General features: G+C 49.7%; 1 protein-coding gene across 5 annotated transcripts in view; it reads right to left on the bottom strand.

Moving 5' to 3' along the window:
• Positions 1 to 18,001, bottom strand: part of PRKG1 (protein kinase cGMP-dependent 1) — a 266,544-nt gene that overhangs the window by 155,651 nt on the left and 92,892 nt on the right. The window lies entirely within an intron of this gene.

Here is an 18,001-nt window from a genome sequence, read left to right as displayed (position 1 = left end):
GTTCGTTCTCCACACAGCAAATACAGAGTGTTCCCAAGCATCCTGAGGCCTCTCAGGGAAAGGGGAAGAAAGGAAAGAAGCTTCTATGGACTATTCCCATTTTACACAAGGAGTTAACTGGGGTGACCTCATTGTGGCCTTCAGTGTCTGGCTGGACAGAAACGATGGACAGAGACCCTTTCCAAGGGATGGAGGGACAGGGCACAGGGAATGGCTTCCCACTGACACAGGGCAGGGTTAGAGGGGATAGTGGGAAGGAATCCTTCCCTGTTCCCGTGGGCAGGCCCTGGCACAGGGTGCCCAGAGAAGCTGTGGCTGCCCCTGGATCCCTGGGAGTGTCCAAGGCCAGGTTGGACGGGGCTTGGAGCAACCTGGGCTGCTGGAAGGTGCCCCTGCCCATGGCAGGGGGTGGGACAACCTGACCTTTGAGATCATTCCATGATTCTGTGCTGTTACAAAGCCACCTCAGACCATTCTCTTTGAAACAGCAGCTGGGAAAAGAAAAACCCAACATTTCCAACCCCATTCACCATGGCCTTTACCCCAAAGCCACTAAACCCACGGCACTGTTTCCTCCCCAGCAAGACACCCTGACAGAACAAGCCCCTCGTACTCCTCCTGCCACAAATAATCCCTTCTGCTTTAACTAATTACATATTTAAGCCCAGACTTTTTTCCACCTACACTGAGACAGTCACACAACTACAAAAGCTTTGCCAGAGGGTTGTGTTGGGGTTTTTTTTAGCAAATGGATATATGTGCTCTGCTATGTATATACCTAAATAAGCTTTATAATAAAAACAAATAGGACTGGAGAGTGTTTTTGAAATTGGCTCTGCTTGTTTCACAGTCAATCAGAAAGGGTTTTTATTCAGGTTCTCCAGGAGGCTGCTGCAGCCTTTCCTGAGCAAGGGTTGGGTCCAGCTGATTCAGCAGCCAGGACAGATTTAACACTGAGCTATCGCAGGGCTTTGCAACCTGAATCCCTTTCAATAAGCCCAAACCACACCAGTCATCCTTGGGAAAATTCAGTACTCCCAGGGCAAAGGAAGGAAGAAGTTGCTGCAGTGATGGCAGAAGGGCCACACGGTTTGCCAAAGGTGCAGGAAAAGAAAGGATTTCTCGGTGTCTGCCATAAAGAAATAGAGGAGCAGGAGCTGGGAGCAAAAGCCTCGGCCAGGTTGCGTGGCTGTCACCCGACACGCCATCGTCAGCTCCACTGCCTGACCTTCGGCCAAGGGGCGATCCTGATCTCCATCCCAGCACAGCACACCGGGACAGCTCCACGCTGGGAGAGCAGCGTGTGCTTTGCTGCACAGCTCTACCTTTGAGGGGTCCTTTTCTGCTCTCACTTTGTGATAAACCAGCCCTGGCACTCGGAACAAAGGAGGGGTTGGCCGAGGAACAGACTGGGCCCGAAATGAACAGCAGAGCTGCGGTGCCAGAGAACAGGCTGGGAACAGTTGCTATGTGCTACTACCTGCAAGGCTGTAATCTGCCCTGTCAAGTGCAGGCATTAAGAATTCCCAGAGAACACCAGAAGGAATGGAGGGGAAGCAGAACACTGAAGTGGAAGGGAGGGTTTTGGAAAGCCCAGCAATGCACAGAATGCTTGGAAAAGATGAGGCTGAAAAGCAGTTTTGGGGCTGAGCTCTGCTTTTGCTGAGGGCAGGAAAGGCTGGATATCCATTTTCACTGGATAGTGAACAGGAACCGTGGAAGCAGCAGGATGCTGGAGCTGTTTTGCCCCCACTAATGCAGCACCCCAGTTCACCTGCAGTTCCATCAGAGACTTCCCTCTGCAGGGCTGCACTCAACAAAACCCAGGAGAGACACGAGCTGAGCTCACAGTTCCCACCTGCAGCTAAAGGAACATCCCAGCGGACATCCAGCTCCCAAGGCAGCTCTTCCCCCTGCCCTGGGCACAACCCTCACGTCGCTTAGTGAACAGAGGACAGTATCTGTGGTCAATCCTGCTTCCATCACACCACTGGACACAACAGGCAGCAAAAGCAATGCTAAAAACCCAGTGGTGACCCAACAGGTGTCCCCAAATTCAGGGCTGTTCAAAACAATTCCCAGACACCTCCGGAGCCGAGGGAAATGATCTCTGTGTAAATGAAGGAGGGAAAACGCCTCCCAAAGCCACTTAGCAGTAATGTGGAAAAGCAGTGAGGGCTGTTAAGCAGCAAAACGAAGAGGGGGAAAATCATAATTAAGAACCCAATCATGGTTTAGCTTTCAGCAAAAACGCTGACTTCCAATTAAATCCTAAATGTCCTCTTCGAGCAAAGGGGAAAAAAAGGACAAGTGAAGCTGTGCAGAATCTGTTGCTCACACGAGATGTTGCCTCTAAGGCAGAGAGGCAAACTGAGGGTTTCTCTTGGTGTTTGTGCAGATGGCAAATGATCCACTGTCCTTAACCTTCCATCCAACCCCAGCTCTGAACCACACAGATAAAGAGCAGTTCTGTTTGTGCTTCTTGCTCTGCTTTGGGAAGAGATGGTGTTGTTGCGATCAAGGGGCACAGCTGGACTCCCCACGGGTTTGAGACACTTTGGATGCAACAGGGAAAACGTTTACCTTTTGGTTTGGGGTTGGTGCCAGCCCCTCCCTCTCCTATCACCTGCACTGCCTGCCAAACACAAAGAGCAGCTCCAGCACAGGGCTCTGGACTGAAACACAACAGCAAACAGCTCCAGTCCCCCAGCAGAAAAGGAACCGGGCAAGTGTTACTAAAGGGCACAAAGCACCTCTGCAAATCCACTGTATTCCTCCCTCAGCTCGGGCAATATTCACATCAGTGCTCTCCGGATGGTCCAGCTAAAAACCATCCCAGGAGTATTGACTGCCAAGACACAGCCAGGAGGACTGGAAAGAAAGCTTTCTTTCATGGTCATGTGTAGCAATTGTTCCAAAATAATGCTCTCATTTTCTCCTGGAAAAACTGGTTATTCACACTGTCAGGGGCGATCTGGAAGTTACAATTAGTTTCCTTCAGAAGAGTGTACATTGAATTCTAAAATAAAAAGGGAAAATTCTCCCAAACACATTATTTACTACCAAATTTTAGCCCCTGAACTTCCACAGATTTTCCCCACAGAGAGGGAAAATGTTCAGGCACACATTTACACCATTTATTCATACCTCTAAGGGGCTCCTAAGAAAAGACAGATTAATGAATGCTAACAAATAAACCATGAAAAAAACAACTGATAGGAAGACCAGACTCCTCAGGATGTGAGGAAGGGGTGGGTTTCTTCTCTTCAGAAATATTCCTGTTGTTATCTGTTCAATCCCAAGAGAAGAGCAAGTCAAAGAGCAGCTTCTGCTCCCTGAAACGTGCAGAATACACAGAATTGCACCCAAAAAACCCCTGGTGTGGCCACCTCACCCACACCTTCCCTTTGCTTCATTAAACCAGAATCTTGCAGCGACACCAACACCTCCCTGACCCAGAGGATGCTTTGGGGTTTCCAGCAATGACCCGCCCATGGCAGGGGTGGCACTGGGGGAGCTGGAAGCTCCCTTCCACCTAAACCATCGTGGGATTCTGTGTGACCCCTCTGGGGCCCCTCTGTCCCCACACCCACAGCACGTTACAACTGCAAAGCTAATCCCCAGAATTCCAGGTTTCTACCCCGGGACAGTCAGGAATAAATATCATCAAGTGAGAAAAACTCTCAGAGACAATTCCTTCCAGATCAGAGGCTAAAAGTGAAAGCTTTACATTTGCTGTGAGGAACTCAAATGAGAAGCTTTAATTTCGGCAATAAGGTCAGTGTGCTTCTGTCCAATGAAAAGAGCTTTAATTTGATGATTTCAATTCCTGTTTAATAGCAAATTAGAATTACACCCTGGAAGTCTGAGCTTTGCTTTGTAATACATGAGTTGTACTGAAGGAAAGCGAATCCAAACAAGGACTCCAAATTTTGCTGCCCTTTACCTTCCTAAGAGAGCATTTCAGCAAAGGCAATCAATACAAACCATCATTTGAAATCACTCGGGATTCTTCTTGTTCCAAGAATCAATAGAACAAGTGTGTATCCCAAATCTGTTCTCCCAGTGAAAACTGCACAGATTGCTCCAAATTATTTATTATATCCAATTATATCCAATGGTGGTCTTGCAAACAAATGCAGCAGTAACTCATCTACTAAGAAATCTTTCCATCTGTGCCTGGAAAGTCTCACGGGGGGAAAAAGGAAGATTTTTACAGTCTTCAAATGTGTCCCAACAAGGCCTTGCCTGGGGCTTGGTCAGAAAAAAAAAAAAAAAAGGAAAAGAAAAGCTGGCCAAGGAAAGACACTTGAAGCTTAACCTAAAATAGAGCTCCAAACTCCCTGCTGCAGCAGGAAGGACTGATAATTACCCAGGGAAAAGAGAGATGGGTGGCTTTTCCAACTGGATTCTTAGGAAAGCTTTACAGCCTTCATTATGGATTAATTGAATTAAAAGCAGAAGTCACCACGGTGTGTAACACGCAGTCAGTGGAACTGGTGCCACATGAATTAAGATCCCATAACAAACTGAAAGCTGTGATCATTTTTCTCTTCATATGATCATCTTTCTCTTCATATTTTTGTACAGTTTTGGCACAGGGCTTGCAAGTAAAATGTATTTATTTCAAACTAGGGGAAAAAAAAGCCATTAGAAAACTTGCCAGAACTTTCCTAGAGACACTTCCAAGATCCTCCAGAAATCCTGCTTACTTTTCTGCCTGTTTATTATTTATAGATGCAGGCAGGTTTTGATCCTGGAACAATTCCTGCATTGTGGCCATTTCTTGGACTGAACTCTTGCAGAGATCTGGCCTTTTCTTGGGTCTTTGTCTACAGTGCACAGAAAGAAATTCAGATTCCAAAAAAGAAACACCCCAGAGCTTGTCTCATTTGCAGACAAACAAAAAGGATGACAGAGGTTTGGCTATCTCACATTTTCAAGGGAACACAAGAAAAGAAGAACAAAGAATCTTTGCACCAAGACTGGAGGAAATCAGGCCTGTGAAATGAAAGATTGGAGCTGACCGGGGTTGGTTTTTTCCAGGCTACACAAAAGCCCACGTAGAAACAAGAGGATGAACCATTTATCTGAAATGAGTAGAAAATTTCCATCTCCAAATGATTTTGCAAAGCATATTTGTCTTTCTGGAAAGGATCAAGTAACTCTGTGGCTCCATTAAGGTATAAATAGCTACAATAATTTCCCATGGCAGGTGCTTTTCCTGGGTATGTTATAGAAGTGTACAAGGTTTTCACCAAACCTACGGTCAAAATACTCCCTGAAGAGTACATTGCATAGAGACACTGCTTATTCACCTCATTCATAAATCATACACATTCCTGATTAATTTTTAGTCCAGCCCTGTCATTTCTTTGGATGCAGCTCCCACCTGAACTAATCTAGAGCCCAATTCTTGGAAAAACACCCCTGTCTGGAACAGAGATTGGAAGTTTAAAGCAGGAGTAGGTTTTAAACAAAGAAATCTGAACATTGCACACAGAAATCACCCATCAAACTAAACATGGATAGAAGCAGCAGGAAAAACAGCATAGAAATTTTAACTTGGAGAGTTTCACTCTCCTACTTTTCATTTGGTTTCCAGAGCCCATTCCCTGTGCTGGGTCCAGGAATATAAGACAGACCCAGAGGTGCTGGAGTGTGGGCAGGGAAGGGAAGGGAGCTGGGAAGGGGCTGAGGGAGCTGGGAAGGGGCTGAGGGAGCTGGGAAGGGGCTGAGGGAGCTGGGAAGGGGCTGAGGGAGCTGGGGGGGCTCAGCCTGGAGGAAAGGAGGCTCAGGGGGGACCTTCTGGCTCTGCAATCCCTGACAGGAGCCCCGGTGGGAAAAAGATCCTGCAGGATGCCAGTGCAGCACATGAACTCCTGCCTCAGCCACTGCTGAAGCAAAGAAGCTTTGCTAACTCCTTTTGAGCAACTTCTGGAAAAATTCTGGCTTCTCAGGTGATGCCACTGAATCTTTTCAGTAGACAAAAGGAATACTGATCAGACCTGAGCCACTGAAGGGTCCTTGCCTGGGAGGCCAACTAAGCCATGAAGACGTTGCCTGATCTGTAATTCTTTTAAAAAAGCATCTCATGACATAATTGCAAAGCTGCAGAAATGATCCCTGATTTACAATCAAGTTTTTACTGGAGGGCTTTGTTTTCTTAAGTGTTTCCATTCAAACCCAAGCAATTGCGTGCCAGAGCAAGATCAGCATTTCTGACGGCTTTCTCTGGCTTTCCATGGAATAAATACTTCCCCCAGTTCACCCACAGAGCTTTTGAATGTGCCCTGAACACGCAGTACCGTGCCCCGGCTGGCAGCAGGCACACGGCCAGCCTGGCAGGAGTGCTGCATTGGATGGATTGGGGTGAGCCCTCGCTCGCTGCAGAAGCAGCTGCTGGGACCATTCTCTCCCTGGGGATGCACTGCATGGCTGGATCCCTCTCTGTGCCTGAGGACTGCCCGATTGCCTTTCCTTGCTGAGCACATGGACTAATGCAGTGGCAATAAACCTGCCAAAGCAGTTCTCTGGGGATGGACCTGCACAGGGCCACTCGCACATGGGTTGCCCCGGGGAAACCGGGGTGGGCAATACACAGGAATCCCTGCTGGAAAACAAACAGGAGAGCCTCAGAGATGGACTCTGCAAAGCCCAGTGTGCTCATTCCCAAACGGATAAGGCCTATCCCAGGACACATTGACACAGCACCACTGTTTTAGGATGAACAACCCAAATAAAGAAGGTTCTGCCTGTCTCTGAATCCCTTGCACTAAAATGACGGGTTCAAGCTTGTTTTCTTGGACCATCTCTGAATTTTGGGGGTCAGATGATATTTGCACCTGCAGTGCTGTACACACACACTGGAAAAGAGCAGATATTCCCCAGGAATGCTGAGATTCTCCACAGAAATCCTACGTTCAGCGTGACATAAGGACTGCTGGGGGCTACCACCCACCTCCCACATCTCACACCCACAGGAGTTACACCCAATTGTATTTGTGAGCGAGCTTTATAAACCACACAAGAAGTTCTGCAAGGAAGGAACAGACAAGGAGATTTTCAAGCTGTTTGGATGCCCACGAACACTGCAGGGTATGGCTGGTGTGTGTATGGAAACCAGCCACTGGCAAAGATGCAACTCTGCACCGTTCAGAGACCGCAGCAAGAAGGGAATATTTTTGGGGAATATGTGAGAAAGACACTACAGACAGAGCCCTGCCATTCCCCACCCCCTCTGTGCTGAGGCAGGTGGGTGGGTGCAAAGTTACACAAGATGACAACTTCTGTTCCCTCCATAAATCCACCAAATGCTTCGTGGGCAGAGGTTAAACCTCTCCTTTGCTTCAAATTACTGTGCAAGTCCCTCACACCCAACAGGTAGAATGACAGAATCACAGATTGCTTTGGGTTCAAGGGAGCTTAAAACTCATCTCATCCCATCCCCTGCCATGGGCAGGGACACCTTCCACCAGCCCAGGGTGCTCCAAGCCCCGTCCAACCTGGCCTGGGACACTTCCAGGGATCCAGGGGGCAACCAGTGCCAGGGCCTGCCCACCCTGACAGGGAACAATTCCTTCCCCATATCTGGCCTAAATCTCCCCTTTCAGTGGGAAGCTGTTCCCCCTCATCCTGTCAGTCCAGTTCCTGATGAACAGCCCCTCTCTGGCTTCCCTGTAGGTCCCCTCCTATCCCGGAAGGGAAGGGAGTTTGGATCCTGTCAGTCTTCCCAAAGTGTAAGTGCCTGAACTAATACACTGGGTATTTTAGGAGTGGGTGGGCAGCAGAGCAGTCTGCAAGAGTGAGAAAGTCACACCATAGCACAGTGGCTGCAGGAGCAGAGGAACAACACCAGCTCCTTTCTCTTCCAAGATGAGGCCACATAAAGCGAGAGAAGAAAATAAATGTTTTATAACAGCAATCACTGTCATTACTACCCAATGAATTTCTATTTTGTGAGCCCATGGTAATGAATTCCATGCAAAACAGTAAGATTCCCAGACAAGAGAGAAAGAAAAACCAACCATCTTTTGGATGAGCTTTCCCTTCCTCCCATTGCCAAAGGTGGTTTCCCCCGATGCAGGGAAGCAAAGGGCATCTGAGACAGGTCCAGACTGGCATCAAAAGCACATCACACTACCGACAGCAGCAGCACTGGGGGACAACTACAGCTGTTCTGACTTCGTTAGGGTACCTTTCCCGTGCGCCCACGCAGAGGCACTGTGGGCACACCATCATCACCCCCCGGGCTGGCTCTGCTGGCAGCAGTGACGCGGTGACCCGGCAGGATCCTGGTTGGCCCCACGCCCCTCGCTCCCCCAGTCTCCCCAGTTCCCCCAGCAGCTCGGCCCCAGCTCTCCAGGAGCACAACCCACACTCTGGTCCCCTGAAGAGCTTCCATCCTGGCACAGGGACACGAGGAGGGCTCGGGCTGGTGCCTCCAGGGACGGGCCCCGGGCAAAGGCCCCCCTGGGCCAGTGCCCCCAGCCTGAGCACCAGTTCTAATCCTGGAGTCGGCTTTGGTGGATATAAAGCACTCAGAACAGACCTGTAGCCCACCACAAAGCCTTAATATCACTCCACAGCTGAAGCTGGGGGAGCTCAGGAGCCACAGCCTCTCCAGCGATATCACAGCTCCTCCACTCATCCCAACTGCCCTGACTCCAGAAAAACCTGCCCCTCTGATCCCTACAGAGCAATTACACTCCCACACGCTTTGCTCGATAAGTCCTGCCTGAATGAGACAAGTTAAAGAGCAAGAAAGGCGTCTCAGTGATGCAGCTGCCTTTCCTTCCCCAGTGCACCCTTATCTCAGCCATCACACTGCCCAGGACACACTGCAGGGATTGAAACCTTCGCCTCAAAGCCCAGCTCAGCTTTCCCAGAGGGAGAAAGGAAGCCAGATGAATACTGACTAGTTATCTAACCTGGGGCACTGGGGCAAGGCACAGCCCTGCTGGTGGCGCTGCAGGTGACTCACACTGAACACACCAGGGAGCCTTCCAATGCAAGCAAGAACGTCCTGCAGGGCTCTAACTCAGCCTTCACCCCCTTCCTGAGCAATCAGCCCTCCTGGACACTCCCACACACGGACCCCAGGGAAGGGTGTGCTCTCTAGATTTATAATCATCCCAGCAGCTCTGTGCCAGCAAAGGAGAAAGGGCAGACATGTCCCTGTGGATGGAGGGTGAGGAAAAAAGAGGGACCTGCCCCAGCCAGAGCAGTTTTATTGGGATCATCAGCACCATCCTCCACTTATGTTCGGGAAAAGGGGGTAAGGAGGAAAAGGCAGTGCCAGGCACCTCTTCCTTCACCAAAGGGAGAGGAGGAGAGACAAACAAGGCTACACTACAGGGTGGACTCTGTCTTTGGATAATATGAACTAAACAAATACAAAGAAAGGCATGAACATACCAGCATAAGAAAATATCATTAAAGCTCATTAGTTTAATCTTTCGTTAGGAAAACTTGAAATGAGTAATGAGTGTTTCAAGCCACAGGGAGCCCTCCCTCCAATACCTTGTCCAAACGTCCTGACTGCTCTTGCTGGCCCACAGAGAAGCCTATAAACAATACATATTAATATGTAAGTGCTTTACTGCAAGGGTGGTGGGGCCCTGGCACAGGGTGCCCAGAGAAGCTGTGGCTGCCCCAGCCCTGGAAGTGTCCAATGCCAGGCTGGACAGGGTTTGGAGCACCCTGGGCTGGTGGAAGGTGTCCCTGTCCATGGCAGAGGGTGGGACAAGGTGATCTTTAAGGTCTCAGTCTGTGATCGTATGACTTTATTTACCACTGTGAAAAGGACTGAGTTCCCTCCACACCCCGGTGGGTTTTCTGTTTTCCCTTCTCTGCACCATCTCCTTTCAGAATGATCATCATTTTCTTTGGCATTATGAAAATGCTCCGGTCCTTCAGTAACCTCCCCCCAGCAGAGAAAATGCCCTGTAAGGGTTCTTTCCAGAGGAAGGGTTGTATTTACATCAAAGCCGAGGCTCGAGGCGTGTAACACCCTTAAACTCCTCGTTCAGCATGTGTTAAGTGCAGTGTGAAGAACTCCCAGCCCTTGCTGCCCAAAGCCAGTGTGCAATTTTCTACACTGCTGTTTTTCTTCTTCCCTCAAGCAAATGACTGTTACCAGGCAGGAACATTATCTTTTAACATCTTGCCATTTGCTGGGGCCTCATTACCATTCAAGTCCACGGCAGCGTGAGGAAATTTTTAAACAGCAAAATGTTCTTTGGCCAAACTTTTGCACAGTCGAGGCAATACCATCAACAGGCTCCGATTTCTCCCTCCCCGAGCTCTGATCCCAGAGGAGCAGAACTGCTCCATTATTTTGGTTATGACAAGTAGTGTGCAGAGATTACTGAGAGCTTTAACTACACTGCAGAACCCATACATCCCTGTAACTGCCTCAGAGTTTCCAAGGATCCTCATAAAACACTCAAGTACAAAAGGTCATCGCAGTCTGGTGACTTGTGAGCAACCAGGCTGGTGCCAAGGCCACGGGCAGGAACTGGTGCTTGGCTGGGCAGGGACCCAGCCCTGAGCAGAGAGGGGCTGGAGTCTCCTCCCTGGGGATATCCCAGAGCTGTCTGGACACACTCCTGTGCCACGTGCTCTGTGTCTGCCCTGCTGGGACCACATGCCCACTGTGGTCCCTTCCAGCCTGACCACTAAACCACACCTCACTCTAAATCCACTCTAATTTGAATTTCCTTTATCTGTATTATCCATGCAGGTAAGGAGAAGAGCAAACTTTGCCATCAAACTTTGCTGTGCTTTGTGAATTCATGTTAAAGCTTGGTTTTGCTAATACCTTTGACAGGGATCCTTGTGGGTCCCTTCCAGCTCAGGATATTTTCTGATTCCACACGTCACAGATGGGGAAGGCAGGCAGCATGTGCCCTTTTTGCTGTACTTAAGCAGCACAGATCATTAATGAAACAGGGAGATAGGGGCTGGCTTTAAAAAAAATATTGCTATTATTAGTGGTACCAGCTGGATCTTATCTACTCTTACTGCAGTGAAAAAGCTGTCCTGGAGCAGCACACAAATCACCATCTGCATTGTTTAAGCTGGAAATAACTCTGTCTACTTTACATTCCCCACAGAAGAAAGTTTTCTGAATAGGAAAAGCTGAATAAAACTTTACACTAAATTGAATTAATTCAATACATCACAGAAATGAGACCTTCCTCCAGCTAAATGGTTGGCTTGAATTCAGGGCCTTGTTACAATTCTTTTCTCTACTCTAATACAATTATGTATGGCAATTAACCTGACATTTCCCTCCCAGGATCCTTTCTTTCAGACTACCTGAATGAAGAAAGGGCTGAGCTGTGTCTCCCCAACACGTCCCCGCTCATTCCACGCTGCACCATTTCAGATACAACACCCCACTCTGAATGCAGACAGAAAATACTGGGGTAGTAGCCCTTCCTACTCGCTCTTTTCATATTAGAAGCACATGAACCACTGGCAATGTTTCCCAGCTTTAGGGTTTGTGCAGTGCTCCTGACCCCGTGCAAGGAAAGCGGGATCGGTGCCACGTGCAGCCAAACAGCAGCTGTTCAGAAGGAAGTTTTCCGTACACCACAAGGCCAGGTTGGGCAGGGCTGGGGGAAGGTGTCCCTGCCACGGCAGGGGTGGAATGAGATGATCTTTAAATCCCTGATTCCAGGCTGCAGCACTGAGCCCATCCCAGCAGAGCCAGGCAAACACATCTGTTGTGCACACAACACGTGCCTTCCCTGGTGAAAACGTTACCCAGCACAAACAAATGCTCCTTCACGGGAAGGCACGCACAGGTCAGGGCTGTGCCGAGGGTGAAGGGGGAACAGGGACTGCAGGCACAGCAGCACAGGAGGGGATGAACGAGGTAAGTTCCTTTAATGAGCTGCTCACATCCAGACCTGTTGCTTTTAAACAGCCACATGCAGTGTTTGTCTGCAGGGGCCAGGAGTCAGCAACAAGCCTGCAAGAGCAAATAGCCAAGCCAAACGTTGGGGTTTTAGAGTATTCATATAATTACTGTGCTTTCCACTGTCCCCCTAATTGGTGTTTGCAGAGCTGGATTCCTGCGGTGCTGTCTGTGGAAATACAGGACCTGTGCCAGCAGCAGCAAGGGGAATGTAATTTAATAAACTAAACCACTGCTGCCACTGCCTTGAATGGCAAATCTGGGAACTGAGCTCAGGAACTTCCACTGGGACAAAAATGCACTCCCTGGAAGCACCAGCTATTCCCATATAGAAACAGGGAATCATTAAGGATGGAAAAATCCTCCAAGACCACGGAGTTGTACCTGTGACAGAACACCAACTTGCCCACTAAACCACGTTCCCAAGTACCACGTTCTTTGAGCACCCGCAGGGATGGGGACTCCACCACTGCCCTGTGGAACCTGTTCCAATGTGTGATCACCCTTTCCATAAAGAAAGTCTTCCTAATATCCAACCTGCCCCTCCCCTGGCACAGCTGGAGGCCGTTCCCTCTCCTCCTGTCCCTGTTCCCTGGGAGCAGAGCCCAACCCCTCCCCGGCTCCCCCCTCCTGGCAGGGATTGCAGAGCCAGAAGGTCCCCCCTGAGCCTCCTTTTCTCCAGGCTGAGCCCTCCCAGCTCCCTCAGCCCCTCCTGCTGCTCCAGCCCCTTCCCAGCTCCCTTCCCTTCCCTGCACACACTCCAGCCCCACCGGAGCTCTCCAGGCTGAGGGGCCAAAACTAGACACAAGTACTGGCAGAAAACCAGCAGGAAGAAGCTCAGTGTTAAGCTTTTTAAGAAACTCAGCCCCTCAAAACTGCAAGCAAAACTTCAACGTTTCTCAAGGGAAAAAACCCTCTAAACTGCACTCCCATCCATCCTGCCTGGATTTTAGAGCTCCTCTGTGAAAGACCAACACCCTGCAGATCGACAGTAAGGCAGGTAAAAAGGAGATCTGTACGCTTTACAACCCACAAAGTGTCTGTTCTTAAAAAAGGAAGCTCCCAACCAGCTAATCTGGGTGGCCAGGATACATCTTTTCAGGCTGCAAGAGGCTATTTCGTTTCCATGTGACACTGAACTCTTGCAGTGCATTGATTTTAAGGAGAAACAACTAGTTCTGCATTAGATGTCAGTGGGTGTTTAACAAAACGGTCTTACAGGTGCTGTTAGAAAATAGTAGGTTTCAGCAAAGTGAAAAGAATCAGGAGATTCCCTGGCAAAGCTTCAGTAAGCAGGCTATAATGTGCTGCTTGTCAGGCAGCACAGAGCAGGGCAGCAGAGCTCAGTGCCCGGGCAGTGGCACCCCCTGAACGCCCGGTGCCCACGGGACTGCGCTTGCTGAGCTGTGGCAGAGCCCTGTGCAGGCTGGGGCTGGCACCGGGAGCCTCAGGTGCTGTGGCAGCGCTGTCATCAATCACAGTCGGGGGGCCCAGCTGTGCCTGGGATGTGCCAGCCGTGTGCCATCTCCTCCCCCTCGGCACCCTCTACCAGAAGCCTGGACACTGTGGCAGCAGCACATCCCACACACAGGAATTCAGGTGTCCCACAGAGCCCCCTCCTCTGTCACAAAGCGTGTCCAGCTTTGATATGGAGGGGACAGGGTATTAAACCCACGGTTTACCCTACAAAACTCTCAGTAGTGATGCCCCTTTTTGTGGCAAAGCTAATTTGGAACCTACTGTTTTCCATCTTTGTTTACTGTTTTGTGCTGACTGACAGCAAGTATCAGTTGCCAGATCCCAAAGTGTCCCACCACGAGCCTTGCATACTTTAATTTTTGCTACATCATCTGAGCAACCTTCACCTCCTGCAAGCCCCTTTTCCCACATCATTTTTGAAGGCACCAAAGAGCATCAGGTGGAACAGAGATCTCATGAAGGGCATCACTGACTGGGGGAGAGAAGGGAAGATCCATCTTTCAGGGAACCTGCCATAGATCTGTTTCCTTGGAGATCACAGAATCATAGAATATCCTGAGCTGGAAGGGACCCACAAGGATCATCCAGTCCAACTCCTGGCCCTGCCCAGACACCCCAACAATCCCACCCTGTCCCTCAGAGCGTTGTCCAAACTCTCCTGCAGCTCTGGCAGCCTCGGGGCTGTGCCCACTGCCCTGGGGAGCCTGTTCAGTGCCAACCACCCTCTGGGGGAAGAACCTTTCCCTGAGATCCACCCTGAGCCTGCCCTGGCACAGCTCCAGCCGTTCCCTGGGTCCTGTCCCTCCTCATGTGGCCCTCCCAGGCCCTTCACCCTCGTGACCCTCCTTTGGACACTCTTTAATGGCTTCATCTCTTCCTTATCTTGTGGTGTCCCAGACCCCAGGCAGTAATGCCGATGAGGCTGCCCTGGGGCAGAGCAGAGCAGCACAATCCCCTCCCTGATGCCCCCAGGACAGGGTTGGCCCTCCTGGCTGCCAGGACACTGCTGACTCAGGGCCAACTGGCCACTGGCGAGGACCTGCTTTAAAAACCTGCTCTTCCTTGCTGCAGTTCTTCCAAGTATTTACCTCAAGAGACATTTGGCTCTACTGTCACAACACAAACAGCACATCCAACAAAAATGTCAGTACCCCATTCCAGGAAACCTGTAACTGGCAACGTGAGGCTGTGTCCAGTGTGGCACTGGAGCGCCTCTGGAGCTGCCAACACCACCTCTCAGCCAGTTGCACCCGCACAGGCTGTTCTGCAGTTCCCAGTTGCCAGCAACACTTCCAGGCTCATCCAGCACACATTGCTCCTACAGTGCTGGTAATGTTCCCGAGGGTACAAACAAAGCCTTCTGGCTCCCTGTATCTGGGGAGATTTCCAGCTAAGTTAAGAGAATTGCTTTAATGAGCTCTGAGGTGATGACATGAGGCAAACTGGGAGGCTGTTACGCAATCTGTGGTGCAGATCTTCAGGAATATTTTGGACAACTGAACTGAAGGCGGGCAGTAACAGCGCTGCAAACCTCGCCCCGGACCAGCCGTGGAGCTCCTGATGCGAGAAGGAATATCAGGTCTAGATCCCAGCCCTATGGACTAACACTGTGGCCACCCCCATAAAGCCAGGGCAGAACCAGACAGCGGAGGCACGAGGGCACAGCAGGACACTCCACCTGCTCCATTTCCTTCCCCGTGCCAAGCCCAGGGCGAGGGAGCACTGCCGGGCTCAGCAGCTCCATGGAGCACACAGAAAGGCACAACTGCAGCAGACAGACAGCCCGTGATCCCTGGGGAGCTGCCTACAGGAGCACCTCGTGACAGAGCCGACTCCATCACAATCCATATTCATGGCAACAGAAAGCGGAATGCACATAAACAGGCTTCTCCTGGGACACCCCTACCCCCTGTGCATTAATAAGCCTGCAGAAGTTTATCGGTCAGATACCCAGATGTGCTGCAAGGGATGCTCCCTGTAAAGGTTTCCAGTATTTATTCAATTAGACATGCTTATGTTCGAGCCATTTACCATTAGTGCTGTGATAAGCTTACTCCAAGGAAAGGTCATTCAATGCTCATTGCTCACTTCCCACAGCATTCCCAGGCACATCTCACACACACTCACTCGGATGGATCTATCTGGGACAACCTGAAGTATCCTTAAGGCACCACACACATTCATGCAACTGAACTCGATGCAGGAACCCAAATGCTCTGCTAAGACACCTACACGAGTTGGCAGCACTGAAAGAGCAGTGAGCATAGAACACATTAAGCTCCATGGACAGAATTCCAGATGGACCGAGGGAGGCTTGTCCAACATGTGGTTTGAGCTCAAACAGCTTCTGGATGTACCCTGAAAGACAAACCCAACCTAAGCATACACAGCAGGTCAGAGCATCAAAAGCCTCCAAGATTTGAGTCAATCCAGGGTTGAAATCCAAGATCAATCCAACTTCAAACAATTTGAAAAGGAATCAGCTTGTATTTTGCTGACCATCACCTGAAAAAGCCCAGTGAGCCAGCACTAGGAGCCAAAGCAAGCCACAGCCCCCAGGCAAGGAAGGATCCACACGTTTTCGGGGCTTTAAAAGCTGAGCCAAGCCCTGGGAGGTGCTGGCTAAACCCCCTGAAGATGATTGGCACACATAATCACTTCTTAAAAAGCCCCCCACGCTCCCAAACCATTTGTGCATTTTTCAAACGCTGACCTCGAGTCTTCATCTCCAGGAGATATAAATACAAACATGTTTCTAGGGACTAATTTTAAACAGAGTTCGCCAAACAGAGGAGGAGCTGAGCTACAGCATTTAATACCCCTGCTCACTTTGCACTCGCTTCCAGCAAACTGCCTGCGTGAAATTCATATCCTGTTTAATATCTGCAAATCCCTCAGCAGTCCGAGGCCAGGTCGTTGCTTCTGCTTCTTGTTTTTTGGGGACTAGGAGGGAAATTAAGGATTTCACGCGTGCAGGTCCCACTGGTGGCTTGGGGAGAAAACGCTCTGCTGTGTGGATGGGCACACAGAGGATGCCAAGGAAAGGCTGCCAGGTTTGCCACAGGCCAGGCTGGACAGGGCTTGGAGCAACCTGAGCTGGTGGGAGATGTCCCTGCCATGGCAGGGGGTCACACTGGGTGGGCTTTAAGTTCCCTTCCCACTCAAACCATCCCCTGTAACCACCATGTACTTCCAGGCAGCACAGCAGAGCAGGAATCAATGTGCTGTCTGCTGCTCCCAGTGCTTCTGAAAGGTTACAAACAAAAGTGGCCACATCTTCACAACCAGAGGCAGCTCCAGTGTGCACTTCTCCTACCCAGCTCTACAATATCCGGAGTTTTAGCACAGCTCTTAGAGGAAGGAAAAACATGCGTGTAATTGGCTTATAAGGTCTCTGTGGGGTTAAGAAGGAGATGGGAAAAAACAAGAAATTCATGCCTTAGTGTGGAAGTCATTTTCATGCTCCACTTTCTCAGCTGTGGAATATTTCTTTTGGAAAAGAGTCACTTACAAGAAAACTCCAGGGGATTTTTTCCCCCCCTTACAACAATAAATATTTCCTGTGAATTAGTGTTCTGAAAATCTCAACCGGTTGAGAGGTTCAGTTTCACCCAGATAAGCATCCAAGAGCTCAAGTGTATATCAAGGCTCCTTTGATCTACACACCAGACTGGAAATCCTAGGAGAAAAAGCTCTCTTGCAAGATTTCCGCTATTCCTAAATTTTTGCCAAGGTAGAAACAGTTTATTCCTTCAGTGCTTTTACTCCCAGCTTGGCTGCAAATGAGAAACACGAACAATTTAAAAGGAGGAATTCAGCTAAGAGATCAGCTTGGATATACATGAATACACAGGGAAAACTCTCCAGAGGCCTGAGGCTTTCCAGAGTCTCTCAGAGTTTAAAAACTGCTGCGGGCTTATTAAAAATGTGAGGTGGTGGGCAATGAACACTGTAACCATTGTTTGCATTGGACTGATCTTACTGAAAAAGATGGCAAAAAATAGGGTTTAGAGATTTTTCCCAGTCCAGAGGCTGGTGACCTTGGAGAGACTCACCTCAGACCAAAAAGGAATGACAACTAAATATTTGATATTAAGCCCAGAGCCACCCTCAGGTCCTTCCTTCAACCCTGGCCACAGTGGGCTGAGCCAAGATGCTGTGCATCAGCCTTTTCCTACACCGTGCTGAAAAGGCCTGGAAATGGCAGAAACCTTCCCTGGTGCAGTTTCTGCTGCCAGGTTTCCACCCCCCTCCCAATGTGTGCTCCCACTAATGAGCAGCAGTGCAAAGGACCTGCTGGTTCTTCACTGCAGCAACAAACCCGCCGAAACTAATGAAAGTTAGGGGGAGAGCAGGGCCCCCAATGTCATGTTCTATTAATGTCACCCACGGCCTTGGAAGGCCAGATATATGCTTTGAGTTGCAGGACCGAGGGTTTCTTAACAATGGAGAAGCTCCAATCATTTCAAAGTACAAAGGAAATTTGGATCAAGTCCTGTTCTCCAGGAAGGAAGAGAAAAGGCAAACCAATTATCTCCCCTAGTGCGAGGTGTCCCTGCCCATGGCAGGGGGTGGAATGAAATGATCATTCATGTC

This window comes from Empidonax traillii, unplaced genomic scaffold (assembly GCF_003031625.1).
Source record: "Empidonax traillii isolate 1590-97213 ecotype Southwest subspecies unplaced genomic scaffold, ASM303162v1 scaffold620:size424980, whole genome shotgun sequence".
Classification (NCBI taxonomy): Eukaryota; Metazoa; Chordata; class Aves; order Passeriformes; family Tyrannidae; genus Empidonax; species Empidonax traillii.
This window is presented reverse-complemented; position numbering and strand designations above follow the sequence as displayed.